At 38.7% G+C, this 12,500-nt stretch overlaps 1 protein-coding gene and 16 non-coding genes across 20 annotated transcripts in view; all 17 read left to right on the forward strand.

Annotated features, from left to right (window-relative positions):
* Window positions 1-12,500, forward strand: part of LOC137615476 (A disintegrin and metalloproteinase with thrombospondin motifs 6-like) — a 438,455-nt gene that overhangs the window by 270,653 nt on the left and 155,302 nt on the right. The gene's annotated exons all lie outside the window — the stretch shown is intronic.
* On the forward strand, window positions 6,665-6,737 carry TRNAF-GAA (transfer RNA phenylalanine (anticodon GAA)). Its single transcript has one exon. It is a non-coding gene; the product is annotated as a tRNA-Phe (tRNA).
* Window positions 8,874-8,946, forward strand: TRNAF-GAA (transfer RNA phenylalanine (anticodon GAA)). The gene has a single exon. It is a non-coding gene; the product is annotated as a tRNA-Phe (tRNA).
* TRNAF-GAA (transfer RNA phenylalanine (anticodon GAA)) lies at window positions 9,021-9,093 on the forward strand. The gene has a single exon. It is a non-coding gene; the product is annotated as a tRNA-Phe (tRNA).
* Window positions 9,462-9,534, forward strand: TRNAF-GAA (transfer RNA phenylalanine (anticodon GAA)). Its single transcript has one exon. It is a non-coding gene; the product is annotated as a tRNA-Phe (tRNA).
* Window positions 9,609-9,681, forward strand: TRNAF-GAA (transfer RNA phenylalanine (anticodon GAA)). Its single transcript has one exon. It is a non-coding gene; the product is annotated as a tRNA-Phe (tRNA).
* TRNAF-GAA (transfer RNA phenylalanine (anticodon GAA)) lies at window positions 9,756-9,828 on the forward strand. Its single transcript has one exon. It is a non-coding gene; the product is annotated as a tRNA-Phe (tRNA).
* On the forward strand, window positions 10,198-10,270 carry TRNAF-GAA (transfer RNA phenylalanine (anticodon GAA)). Its single transcript has one exon. It is a non-coding gene; the product is annotated as a tRNA-Phe (tRNA).
* TRNAF-GAA (transfer RNA phenylalanine (anticodon GAA)) lies at window positions 10,345-10,417 on the forward strand. Its single transcript has one exon. It is a non-coding gene; the product is annotated as a tRNA-Phe (tRNA).
* On the forward strand, window positions 10,492-10,564 carry TRNAF-GAA (transfer RNA phenylalanine (anticodon GAA)). Its single transcript has one exon. It is a non-coding gene; the product is annotated as a tRNA-Phe (tRNA).
* On the forward strand, window positions 10,639-10,711 carry TRNAF-GAA (transfer RNA phenylalanine (anticodon GAA)). Its single transcript has one exon. It is a non-coding gene; the product is annotated as a tRNA-Phe (tRNA).
* Window positions 10,933-11,005, forward strand: TRNAF-GAA (transfer RNA phenylalanine (anticodon GAA)). The gene has a single exon. It is a non-coding gene; the product is annotated as a tRNA-Phe (tRNA).
* Window positions 11,668-11,740, forward strand: TRNAF-GAA (transfer RNA phenylalanine (anticodon GAA)). The gene has a single exon. It is a non-coding gene; the product is annotated as a tRNA-Phe (tRNA).
* TRNAF-GAA (transfer RNA phenylalanine (anticodon GAA)) lies at window positions 11,962-12,034 on the forward strand. Its single transcript has one exon. It is a non-coding gene; the product is annotated as a tRNA-Phe (tRNA).
* Window positions 12,109-12,181, forward strand: TRNAF-GAA (transfer RNA phenylalanine (anticodon GAA)). Its single transcript has one exon. It is a non-coding gene; the product is annotated as a tRNA-Phe (tRNA).
* On the forward strand, window positions 12,256-12,328 carry TRNAF-GAA (transfer RNA phenylalanine (anticodon GAA)). Its single transcript has one exon. It is a non-coding gene; the product is annotated as a tRNA-Phe (tRNA).
* TRNAF-GAA (transfer RNA phenylalanine (anticodon GAA)) lies at window positions 12,403-12,475 on the forward strand. Its single transcript has one exon. It is a non-coding gene; the product is annotated as a tRNA-Phe (tRNA).

Raw genomic sequence — 12,500 nt, forward strand, 5'->3', positions numbered from 1 at the left:
CCATTACTTCTCTCTCTCTCTCTCTCTCTCTCTCTCTCTCTCTCTCTCTCTCTCTCTCTCTCTCTCTCTCTCTCTCTCGCGTGTAACATACGCACACAATTGTTTATGTAAAATCAGGCGTGTTGTTTCCATTATTCGCACTTGGTTTGAGTTAACCCGTGTTTCCAGTTGTGTAGTGACTGAAGAATCCTGTGCTGGAATGGGGTTTAGGTAAACCTTTTAGGTTAGAAAATACTTATATCTTATAACTTTAAGTCATTCTGGAAAATGTAGGTTTCATCACTGTCAGAGTAAAAGCTCCTGCTATATATATATATATATATATATATATATATATATATATATATATATATATATATATATATATACATATACATATATATATATATATATATATATATATATATATATATATATATATATATGCGTAAAAATCACAGGGAAACGTGATGCTCAGAGGCAGAAGAACCACAGGGAAAATGAAAATATGAAATATAAGATTAAGTCCTGACTAGTTTCGTGATACTTCTTCAGAGGACTAGTCTGGACTTAATCTTATATTTCATATTTTCATTTTCCCTGTGGTTCTTCTGCATATATATATATATATATATATATATATATATATATATATATATATATATATATATATATATATATATATATATGTATATATATATATATATATAAATATATATTTACAGTATATATACTCATACTAATGTATGCAACCCAACCCGTCAATAATGACGGCTAAATAGTTAGAAGATGGACACACAGATTCAACCCTTCCCACTCCCTCCCCCTTTCCTAACTACACGGGGTACCCCCTCTCACCAGGCTATGACTACTCCCTCTGCCCATACCCGAGGGACGGGGAGAGCCTGAGCAGACATACGTAGGCCACTCAGCGTAACAGGAAAGAAATATATATTGATACATGTAGTCAGGCACTTATACAGGGGAGATAAAGCTGATAATTTTAATAGTACTTTTAAGTTTAAGAAAATTCTAAGTGAACATTGATTTTATTGGTGGAACAATTATATAATGGTTGTTTTGTGAAAACCATAGTGTCTTGGGTGAGTGTCAACAACAGCCAGGTCTGGACAATTGGAATCAAATACTTTCACCAGCAGAACTGTAGTCATAGTGCTGGTATCAGTCAAACCCCTTATAAAGCCATGTTTGGTGAGGATCATAAATGTGGCTGGATATCTTCTAGCCTCCCATCTGAAATTCTCTAAATACTTCTGTCTGATGATAACCTTCTGGCTCTTCATCAGCAACCACCGAGCCAGTTTCTGATGACATCATTCAACTACCTCCTGTCACAGATGAACCACTATCACATCCTATCATCAACGAGCCACCAACACCACCTCCTGCCTCCAAAAAGCCATTTTCACCTGCTACCAACCTTCCACCAGTCCCGGCAATCAAACCACCACTACGTCCTACCATCAACGAGCTAGCACCTATATCTCCTCCCACCAAAGTTATTTTTTCACTTCCCACCAACCCACATCCACCACTTGCAGCCAATGCAGCCACCTAGCCACTACCATTCCTGAGACCAGTCGGCTTTGCACAAGATTGAATGTTCTATCAACGACTACTGCATCCTCCTCCAGTATTGCACCCATTGAAATGAACAAACTGATTTGATTTCATAAGAAAATTGACTAAAAGAGAAATGGTTGACATCAGTAATCACGCTCTTTGTGTTGAGAGATTGCATAAGAACTCTTGGGGACTATGACCGTGAGTCTAAGAGCTCGCATCAGGAGCGTAAGCTCTGGGAAATTTGTATCGACCGACCCACCCTTAAAAAGTGTCTTCAAGGCATCACCAGTCAGCTTAAAGGAGCAGGCTAGTCTCAATTAACCCAGGCAGAAAGTTGATCAAGTAATCCTTCATCGACTGAAAGGTGGGTGATGTTTCCATTCCCGTGGTTACTATGGGTAGACTCAAGACACATCCATGAAGTTTTTGGTGATTGAGATGAACGGGACTCGTACAGAATTGATGTGAAATCTGGGATTCTGAGCATTAGATATTCCAGGAGTTAGTTTGACCTTCATCCTCATGTACTCTTAAATGGCACTGATGGTAACACACAAAGTACCATCTCACTTCGGTCAGGCTCCCAAGTCTATAAGTTCTGCCGGGCAACGGCTATTCCGCTGTGACTGCAACAAAGGCAAGGAGCACTGTGCTACAAAGAGGTGAAAGTTTTATAAAGTGGAAAGATCTTGAAATACCAAGTCTCATGGCAGTCACACTTGTCAAAAGAAGAATTAGTCGTGTTACTGTTTAACAGGCTATCCCATTGCGGTGACTGTTTCATAATGTGTACTAAAAGAGTGTGTAATGTGGTAACTGCTTTGAATTATAGTGCTATAATGACAATAACAATTGATCTACGTTCAGGGATTCTACAAAATTAATGCAGTATTATTTCATAAATACGTGAATAAGGGAAACGACAGTTTCAGAAATTCCATGTGAGAGCATTAGACTGAAGATCTACAGTAAAGGTCCGTGATTTCTGGCCTGGACAAATTTTTCAATGACCATGAAGATTATGGATATATAATTATGACTCCAATATTGAAGCCGAGATAGCTCAGTTGGGAGAGCGTTAGACTGAAGATCTAAAGGTCCCTAATTCGATCCCTGGTCTGGGCAAACTGTTATTTTAATGACCATTTAACTATTGTCCATCAAGATTATGGGTGAATAATCATACCTTGATCAATGAAGCCTAGATAGCTCAGTTGGGAGAGCGTTAGACTGAAGATCTAAAGGTCCCTGGTTCGATCCCTGGTCTGGGCAGACTTTTACTTTAATGATCATTAAACTATTGTCCATCAAGATTATGGGTGAATAGTCATACCTTGATTAAGGAAGCCTAGATAGCTCAGTTGGGAGAGCGTTAGACCGAAGATCTAAAGGTCCCTGGTTCGATCCCTGGTCTGGGCAGACTTTTACTTTAATGATCATTAAACTATTGTCCATCAAGATTATGGGTGAATAGTCATACCTTGATTAAGGAAGCCTAGATAGCTCAGTTGGGAGAGCGTTAGACTGAAGATCTAAAGGTCCCTGGTTCAATCCCTGGTCTGGGCAAAGTTTTATTATAATGACCATTAAACTATCGTCCATCAAGATTATGGGTGAATAGTCATACCTTGATTAAGGAAGCCTAGATAGCTCAGTTGGGAGAGCGCTAGACTGAAGATCTAAAGGTCACTGGTTCGATCCCTAGTCTGGGAAAACTTTTATTATAATGACCATTAAACTATCGTCCATCAAGATTATGGGTGAATAGTCATACCTTGATTAAGGAAGCCTAGATAGCTCAGTTGGGAGAGCGTTAGACTGAAGATCTAAAGGTCCCTGGTTCGATCCCTGGTCTGGGCAAACTTTTATTTTAATGATCATTAAACTATTGTCCATCAAGATTATGGGTGAATAGTCATACCTTGATTAAAGAAGCCTAGATAGCTCAGTTGGGAGAGCATTAGACTGAAGATCTAAAGGTCCCTGGTTCGATCCCTAGTCTGGGCAAACTTTTATTATAATGACCATTAAAATATTGTCCATCAAGATTATGGGGGAATAGTCATACCTAGATTAAGGAAGCCTAGATAGCTCAGTTGGGAGAGCGTTAGACTGAAGATCTAAAGGTCCCTGATTCAATCCCTGGTCTGGGCAAACTTTTATTATAATGACCATTAAACTATTGTCCATCAAGATTATGGGTGAATAGTCATACCTTGATTAAGGAAGCCTAGATAGCTCAGTTGGGAGAGCGTTAGACTGAAGATCTAAAGGTCCCTGATTCAATCCCTGGTCTGGGCAAACTTTTATTATAATGACCATTAAACTATTGTCCATCAAGATTATGGGGGAATAGTCATACCTCGATTAAGGAAGCCTAGATAGCTCAGTTGGGAGAGCGTTAGACTGAAGATCTAAAGGTTCCTGGTTTGATCCCTGGTTTGGGCAAACTTTTATTTTAATGATCATTAAACTATTGTCCATCAAGATTATGGGTGAATAGTCATACCTTGATTAAGGAAGCCTAGATAGCTCAGTTGGGAGAGCGTTAGACTGAAGATCTAAAGGTCCCTGGTTCGATCTCTGGTCTGGGCAGACTTTTATTTTGATGATCATTAAACTATTGTCCATCAAGATTATGGGTAAATAGTCATACCTTGATTAAGGAAGCCTAGATAGCTCAGTTGGGAGAGCGTTAGACTGAAGATCTAAAGCCTACCCGACACTTTCGCGCATTTTTGCCACGCACTGGTGTTTTTCCCGCACTGTTCACGACCAGTTCACTCCAGTTCGCGCATTGTTCACACGACGTTCACGCGATGGCACGAATTGGCACGCGTAGTTCACGAGAAGTTAACGACACGTTCACGCAAGTTCGTTCATCATTCCGCATCGTTCACGCCAGTTCACGCCAGTTCACGAATTGGCCACTCCATATAAAAACGGGTCTTCTCCAACGCGAGGACATTCTTGGATTGGCTTCGGAAGAGACAACAATGCTTTCTGTCAGAGACACCATTGCATTGAGGAGAAGAAACGTATCTTTTTCGTTTGTATTTTTTGTTGCCCTTTATTTTTGTTTCAATAAGAAAGCATTTGATTTACATATAAATAGCAGACATAAAATATGTACAAGTATTAAGAAAGCATTTTATTTTAACATTAAAAGCAGCAAACATGAAAAGTTTTTAGGCTGTTGAGTTTAAGGTAATAGAGAAAAAAGTGTGTTGAAATAAGAAATCATTTTATTTTTACATTAAAACAGCAAACAGAAAAAATTTGTTTTGCTCTTCATTTTAAGGTAATAAAGAAGAATAAGTATGTTGATGAAATAAAACATCATTTTATTTTTACATTCAAACAGCAAACTTAAAAATTTCTTGGGTTTATTTTTCAGTTCATTTTTATTTAAAACAAAAGTTTTGGGTCTTGATTGGTAATAGAGGAAAATAAGTGTGTGCATGAAATAAGAAATCATTTTATTTTTACATTCAACAGCAAATATAAACAATTATTAGGTTTATATTTTTCTTTCCTTTTCATTAATTTTTTCGTTTCCTTTTTGTTTTTCTTCATTATAAAGTTATAGAAATAGTTTGAAATAAGACATCATTTTATTTTTACATTCAAACAGCAAATATAAAAATTTAATAGGTTTATTTTTCTTTCCTTTTCATTAATTTTTTCGTTTCCTTTTTGTTTCTCTTCATTATAAAGTTATAGAAATAGTTTGAAATAAGATGTAATTTTTTTTTCACATTAAAACAGCAAATATAAAAATTTATTAGGTTTATTTTTCTTTCCTTTTCATTAATTTTTTCGTTTCCTTTTTGTTTCTCTTCATTATAAAGTTATAGAAATAGTTTGAAATAAGATATCATTTTTTTTTCACATTAAAACAGCAAATATAAAAATTTATTAGGTTTATTTATCTTTCCTTTTCATTTATTTTTTCGTTTCCTTTTTGTTTCTCTTCATTATAAAGTTCACGCCACTTCCCGCATCGTTCACTTCAGTTCACGCCAGTTCCCGCACAGTTAACTCCAGTTCACTCCAGTTGGCGCATCGTTCACGACTATTTCACGGCCATTTAGTGCGTGCCAATGCGTGCCACAAACTTTAAACATTTCAAAGGTCTGGGCACGCATTGGTACGCTCTGGCACGCGAGTTCCCGCACTGTTCACGACATTTTCACGGCTCGTTCACGCGAGTTCGTGCATCAATGCGTGCCAGTGCGTGCCACGAATGCGTGCAAGTGTCAGGTACCCTTAAAGGTCCCTGGTTCGATCCCTGGTCTGGGCAGACTTTTATTTTAATGACTATTAAACTATTGTCCATCAAAATTATGGGTGAATAGTCATTCCTTGATTAAGGAAGCCTAGATAGCTCAGTTGGGAGAGCATTAGACTGAAGATCTAAAGATCCCTGGTCTGGGCAAACTTTTATTAAAATGACCATTAAACTATTGTCCATCAAGGTTATGGGTGAATAGTCATACCTTGATTAAGGAAGCCTAGATAGCTCAGTTGGGAGAGCGTTAGACTGAAGATCTAAAGGTCCCTGGTTCGATCCCTGGTCTGGGCAAACTTTATTTTAATGATCATTAAACTATTGTCCATCAAGATTATGGGTGAATAGTCATACCTTGATTAAGGAAGCCTAGATAGCTCAGTTGGGAGAGTGTTAGACTGAAGATCTAAAGGTCCCTGGTTCGATCCCTGGTCTGGGCAAACTTTATTTTAATGATCATTGAACTATTGTCCATCAAGATTATGGGTGAATAGTCATACCTCGATTAAGGAAGCCTAGATAGCTCAGTTGGGAGAGCGTTAGACTGAAGATCTAAAGGTCCCTGGTTCGATCCCTGGTCTGGGCAGACTTTTATTTTAATGATCATTAAACTATTGTCCATCAAAATTATGGGTGAATAGTCATACTTTGATTAAGGAAGCCTAGATAGCTCAGTTGGGAGAGCGTTAGACTGAAGATCTAAAGGTCCCTGGTTCGATCCCTGGTCTGGGCAAACTTTTATTCTAATGACCATTAAACTATCGTCCATCAAGATTATGGGTGAATAGTCATACCTTGATTAAGGAAGCCTAGATAGCTCAGTTGGGAGAGCGTTAGACTGAAAATCTAAAGGTCCCTGGTTCAATCCCTGGTCTGGGCAAACTTTTATTCTAATGACCATTAAACTATTGTCCATCAAGATTAGGGGTGAATAGTCATACCTTGATTAAGGAAGCCTAGATAGCTCAGTTGGGAGAGCGTTAGACTGAAGATCTAAAGGTCCCTGGTTCAATCCCTGGTCTGGGCAAACTTTCATTATAATGACCATTAAAATATTGTCCATCAAGGTTATGGGTAAATAGTCATACCTTGATTAAGGAAGCCTAGATAGCTCAGTTGGGAGAGCGTTAGACTGAAAATCTAAAGGTCCCTGGTTTGATCCCTGGTCTGGGCAGACTTTTATTATAATGACCATTAAACTATTGCCCATCAAAATTATGGGTGAATAGTCATACCTTAATTAAGGAATCCTAGATAGCTCAGTTGGGAGAGTGTTAGACTGAAGATCTAAAGGTCCCTGGTTCGATCCCTGGTCTGGGCAGACTTTTATTATAATGATCATTAAACTATTGCCCATCAAAATTATGGGTGAATAGTCATACCTTAATTAAGGAATCCTAGATAGCTCAGTTGGGAGAGTGTTAGACTGAAGATCTAAAGGTCCCTGGTTCGATCCCTGGTCTGGGCAGACTTTTATTTTAATGATCATTAAACTATTGCCCATCAAGATTATGGGTGAATAGTCATACTTTGATTAAGGAAGCCTAGATAGCTCAGTTGGGAGAGCGTTAGACTGAAGATCTAAAGGTCCCTGGTTTGATCCCTCGTCTGGGCAAACTTTTATTTTAATGATCATTAAACTATTGTCCATCAAGATTATGGGTGAATAGTCATACTTTGATTAAGGAAGCCTAGATAGCTCAGTTGGGAGAGCGTTAGACTGAAGATCTAAAGGTCCCTGGTTCGATCCCTGGTCTGGGCAAACTTTTATTCTAATGACCATTAAACTATTGTCCATCAAGATTATGGGTGAATAGTCATACTTTGATTAAGGAAGCCTAGATAGCTCAGTTGGGGAGAGCGTTAGACTGAAGATCTAAAGGTCCCTGGTTTGATCCCTCGTCTGGGCAAACTTTTATTTTAATGATCATTAAACTATTGTCCATCAAGATTATGGGTGAATAGTCATACTTTGATTAAGGAAGCCTAGATAGCTCAGTTGGGAGAGCGTTAGACTGAAGATCTAAAGGTCCCTGGTTCGATCCCTGGTCTGGGCAAACTTTTATTTTAATGATCATTAAACTATTGTCCATCAAGATTATGGGTGAATAGTCATACTTTGATTAAGGAAGCCTAGATAGCTCAGTTGGGAGAGCGTTAGACTGAAGATCTAAAGGTCACTGGTTCGATCCCTGGTCTGGGCAGACTTTTATTTTAATGATCATTAAACTATTGTCCATTAAGAAGGTTATGAGTGAATAATCATACCTCGATTAAAGAAGCCTAGATAACTCAGTTGGGAGAGCGTTAGACTGAAGATCTAAAGGTCCCTGGTTCGATCCCTGGTCTGGGCAAGCTTTTATTTTAATGATCATTAAACTATTGTCCATCAAGATTATGGGTGAATAGTCATACTTTGATTAAGGAAGCCTAGATAGCTCAGTTGGGAGAGCGTTAGACTGAAGATCTAAAGGTCCCTGGTTCGATCCCTGGTCTGGGCAAACTTTTATTTTAATGATCATTAAACTATTGTCCATCAAGATTATGGGTAAATAGTCATACTTTGATTAAGGGAGCCTAGATAGCTCAGTTGGGAGAGCGTTAGACTGAAGATCTAAAGGTCCCTGGTTCGATCCCTGGTCTGGGCAAACTTTTATTTTAATGATCATTAAACTATTGTCCATCAAGATTATGGGTGAATAGTCATACTTTGATTAAGGAAGCCTAGATAGCTCAGTTGGGAGAGCGTTAGACTGAAGATCTAAAGGTCCCTGGTTCGATCCCTGGTCTGGGCAGACTTTTATTTTAATGATCATTAAACTATTGTCCATCAAGATTATGGGTGAATAGTCATACTTTGATTAAGGAAGCCTAGATAGCTCAGTTGGGAGAGCGTTAGACTGAAGATCTAAAGGTCCCTGTTTCGATCCCTGGTCTGGGCAAACTTTTATTCTAACGATCATTTAACTATTGTCCATCAAGATTATGGGTGAATAGTCATACTTTGATTAAGGAAGCCTAGATAGCTCAGTTGGGAGAGCGTTAGACTGAAGATCTAAAGGTCCCTGGTTCGATCCCTGGTCTGGGCAAACTTTTATTCTAATGATCATTTAACTATTGTTCAACAAGATTATGGTTGAATAATCATACACTGATTAAGGAAGCCTAGATAGCTCAGTTGGGAGAGCGTTAGACTGAAGATCTAAAGGTCCCTGGTTCGATCCCTGGTCTGGGCAAACTTTTATTCTAATGATCATTTAACTATTGTCCACCAAGATTATGGTTGAATAATCATTCCTTGATTAAGGAAGCCTAGACAGCTCAGTTGGGAGAGCGTTAGACTGAAGATCTAAAGGTCCTTTGTTCGATCCCTGGTCTGGGCAAACTTTTATTCTAACGATCATTTAACTATTGTCCACCAAGATTATGGTTGAATAATCATACCTTGATTAAGGAAGCCTAGACAGCTCAGTTGGGAGAGCGTTAGACTGAAGATCTAAAGGTCCTTTGTTCGATCCCTGGTCTGGGCAAACTTTTATTCTAACGATCATTTAACTATTGTCCATCAAGATTATGGGTGAATAGTCATACTTTGATTAAGGAAGCCTAGATAGCTCAGTTGGGAGAGCGTTAGACTGAAGATCTAAAGGTCCCTGGTTCGATCCCTGGTCTGGGCAAACTTTTATTCTAACGATCATTTAACTATTGTCCATCAAGATTATGGGTGAATAGTCATACTTTGATTAAGGAAGCCTAGATAGCTCAGTTGGGAGAGCGTTAGACTGAAGATCTAAAGGTCCCTGGTTCGATCCCTGGTCTGGGCAAACTTTTATTCTAACGATCATTTAACTATTGTCCATCAAGATTATGGGTGAATAGTCATACTTTGATTAAGGAAGCCTAGATAGCTCAGTTGGGAGAGCGTTAGACTGAAGATCTAAAGGTCCCTGGTTCGATCCCTGGTCTGGGCAAACTTTTATTCTAACGATCATTTAACTATTGTCCATCAAGATTATGGGTGAATAGTCATACTTTGATTAAGGAAGCCTAGATAGCTCAGTTGGGAGAGCGTTAGACTGAAGATTTAAAGGTCCCTGGTTTGGTCCCTGGTCTGGGGCAAACTTTTATTCTAATGATCATTTAACTATTGTCCATCAAGATTATGGTTGAATAATCATTCCTTGATTAAGGAAGCCTAGATAGCTCAGTTGGGAGAGCGTTAGGCTGAAGATCTAAAGGTCCCTGGTTCGATCCCTGGTCTGGGCAAACTTTTATTCTAATGATCATTTAACTATTGTCCATCAAGATTATGGTTGAATAATCATACACCAATTAAGGAAGCCTAGATAGCTCAGTTGGGAGAGCGTTAGACTGAAGATCTAAAGGTCCCTGGTTCGATCCCTGGTCTGGGCAAACTTTTATTCTAATGATCATTTAACTATTGTCCATCAAGATTATGGTTGAATAATCATACACTGATTAAGGAAGCCTAGATAGCTCAGTTGGGAGAGCGTTAGACTGAAGATCTAAAGGTCCCTGGTTCGATCCCTGGTCTGGGCAAACTTTTATTCTAATGATCATTTAACTATTGTCCATCAAGATTATGGTTGAATAATCATACACCAATTAAGGAAGCCTAGATAGCTCAGTTGGGAGAGCGTTAGACTGAAGATCTAAAGGTCCCTGGTTCGATCCCTGGTCTGGGCAAACTTTTATTCTAATGATCATTTAACTATTGTCCATCAAGATTATGGTTGAATAATCATACACTGATTAAGGAAGCCTAGATAGCTCAGTTGGGAGAGCGTTAGACTGAAGATCTAAAGGTCCCTGGTTCGATCCCTGGTCTGGGCAAACTTTTATTCTAATGATCATTTAACTATTGTCCATCAAGATTATGGTTGAATAATCATACACTGATTAAGGAAGCATAGATAGCTCAGTTGGGAGAGCGTTAGACTGAAGATCTAAAGGTCCCTGGTTCGATCCCTGGTCTGGGCAAACTTTTATTCTAATGATCATTTAACTATTGTCCATCAAGATTATGGTTGAATAATCATACACTGATTAAGAAAGCCTAGATAGCTCAGTTGGGAGAGCGTTAGACTGAAGATCTAAAGGTCCCTGGTTCGATCCCTGGTCTGGGCAAACTTTTATTCTAACGATCATTTAACTATTGTCCATCAAGATTATGGTTGAATAATCATACACTGATTAAGGAATCCTAGATAGCTCAGTTGGGAGAGCGTTAGACTGAAGATCTAAAGGTCCCTGGTTCGATCCCTGGTCTGGGCAAACTTTTATTCTAATGATCATTTAACTATTGTCCATCAAGATTATGGTTGAATAATCATACACCGATTAAGGAATCCTAGATAGCTCAGTTGGGAGAGCGTTAGACTGAAGATCTAAAGGTCCCTGGTTCGATCCCTGGTGTGGGCAAACTTTTATTCTAACGATCATTTAACTATTGTCCATCAAGATTATGGTTGAATAATCATACACCAATTAAGGAAGCCTAGATAGCTCAGTTGGGAGAGCGTTAGACTGAAGATCTAAAGGTCACTGGTTCGATCCCTGGTCTGGGCAAACTTTTATTCTAATGATCATTTAACTATTGTCCACCAAGATTATGGTTGAATAATCATTCCTTGATTAAGGAAGCCTAGATAGCTCAGTTGGGAGAGCGTTAGACTGAAGATCTAAAGGTCCTTTGTTCGATCCCTGGTCTGGGCAAACTTTTATTCTAACGATCATTTAACTATTGTCCATCAAGATTATGGGTGAATAGTCATACTTTGATTAAGGAAGCCTAGATAGCTCAGTTGGGAGAGCGTTAGACTGAAGATCTAAAGGTCCCTGGTTCGATCCCTGGTCTGGGCAAACTTTTATTCTAACGATCATTTAACTATTGTCCATCAAGATTATGGGTGAATAGTCATACTTTGATTAAGGAAGCCTAGATAGCTCAGTTGGGAGAGCGTTAGACTGAAGATTTAAAGGTCCCTGGTTTGGTCCCTGGTCTGGGCAAACTTTTATTCTAATGATCATTTAACTATTGTCCATCAAGATTATGGTTGAATAATCATTCCTTGATTAAGGAAGCCTAGATAGCTCAGTTGGGAGAGCGTTAGACTGAAGATCTAAAGGTCCCTGGTTCGATCCCTGGTCTGGGCAAACTTTCATTTTAATGATCATTTAACTATTGTCCATCAAGATTATGGTTGAATAATCATACCTTGATTAACGAAGCCTAGATAGCTCAGTTGGGAGAGCGTTAGACTGAAGATCTAAAGGTCCCTGGTTCGATCCCTGGTCTGGGCAAACTTTTATTCTAACGATCATTTAACTATTGTCCATCAAGATTATGGGTGAATAGTCATACTTTGATTAAGGAAGCCTAGATAGCTCAGTTGGGAGAGCGTTAGACTGAAGATCTAAAGGTCCCTGGTTCGATCCCTGGTCTGGGCAAACTTTTATTTTAATGATCATTTAACTATTGTCCATCAAGATTATGGTTGAATAATCATACACCGATTAAGGAAGCCTAGATAGCTCAGTTGGGAGAGCGTTAGACTGAAGATCTAAAGGTCCCTGGTTCGATCCCTGGTCTGGGCAAACTTTTATTCTAATGATCATTTAA

The sequence above is a fragment of the Palaemon carinicauda genome, chromosome 21 (assembly GCF_036898095.1).
Source record: "Palaemon carinicauda isolate YSFRI2023 chromosome 21, ASM3689809v2, whole genome shotgun sequence".
Classification (NCBI taxonomy): Eukaryota; Metazoa; Arthropoda; class Malacostraca; order Decapoda; family Palaemonidae; genus Palaemon; species Palaemon carinicauda.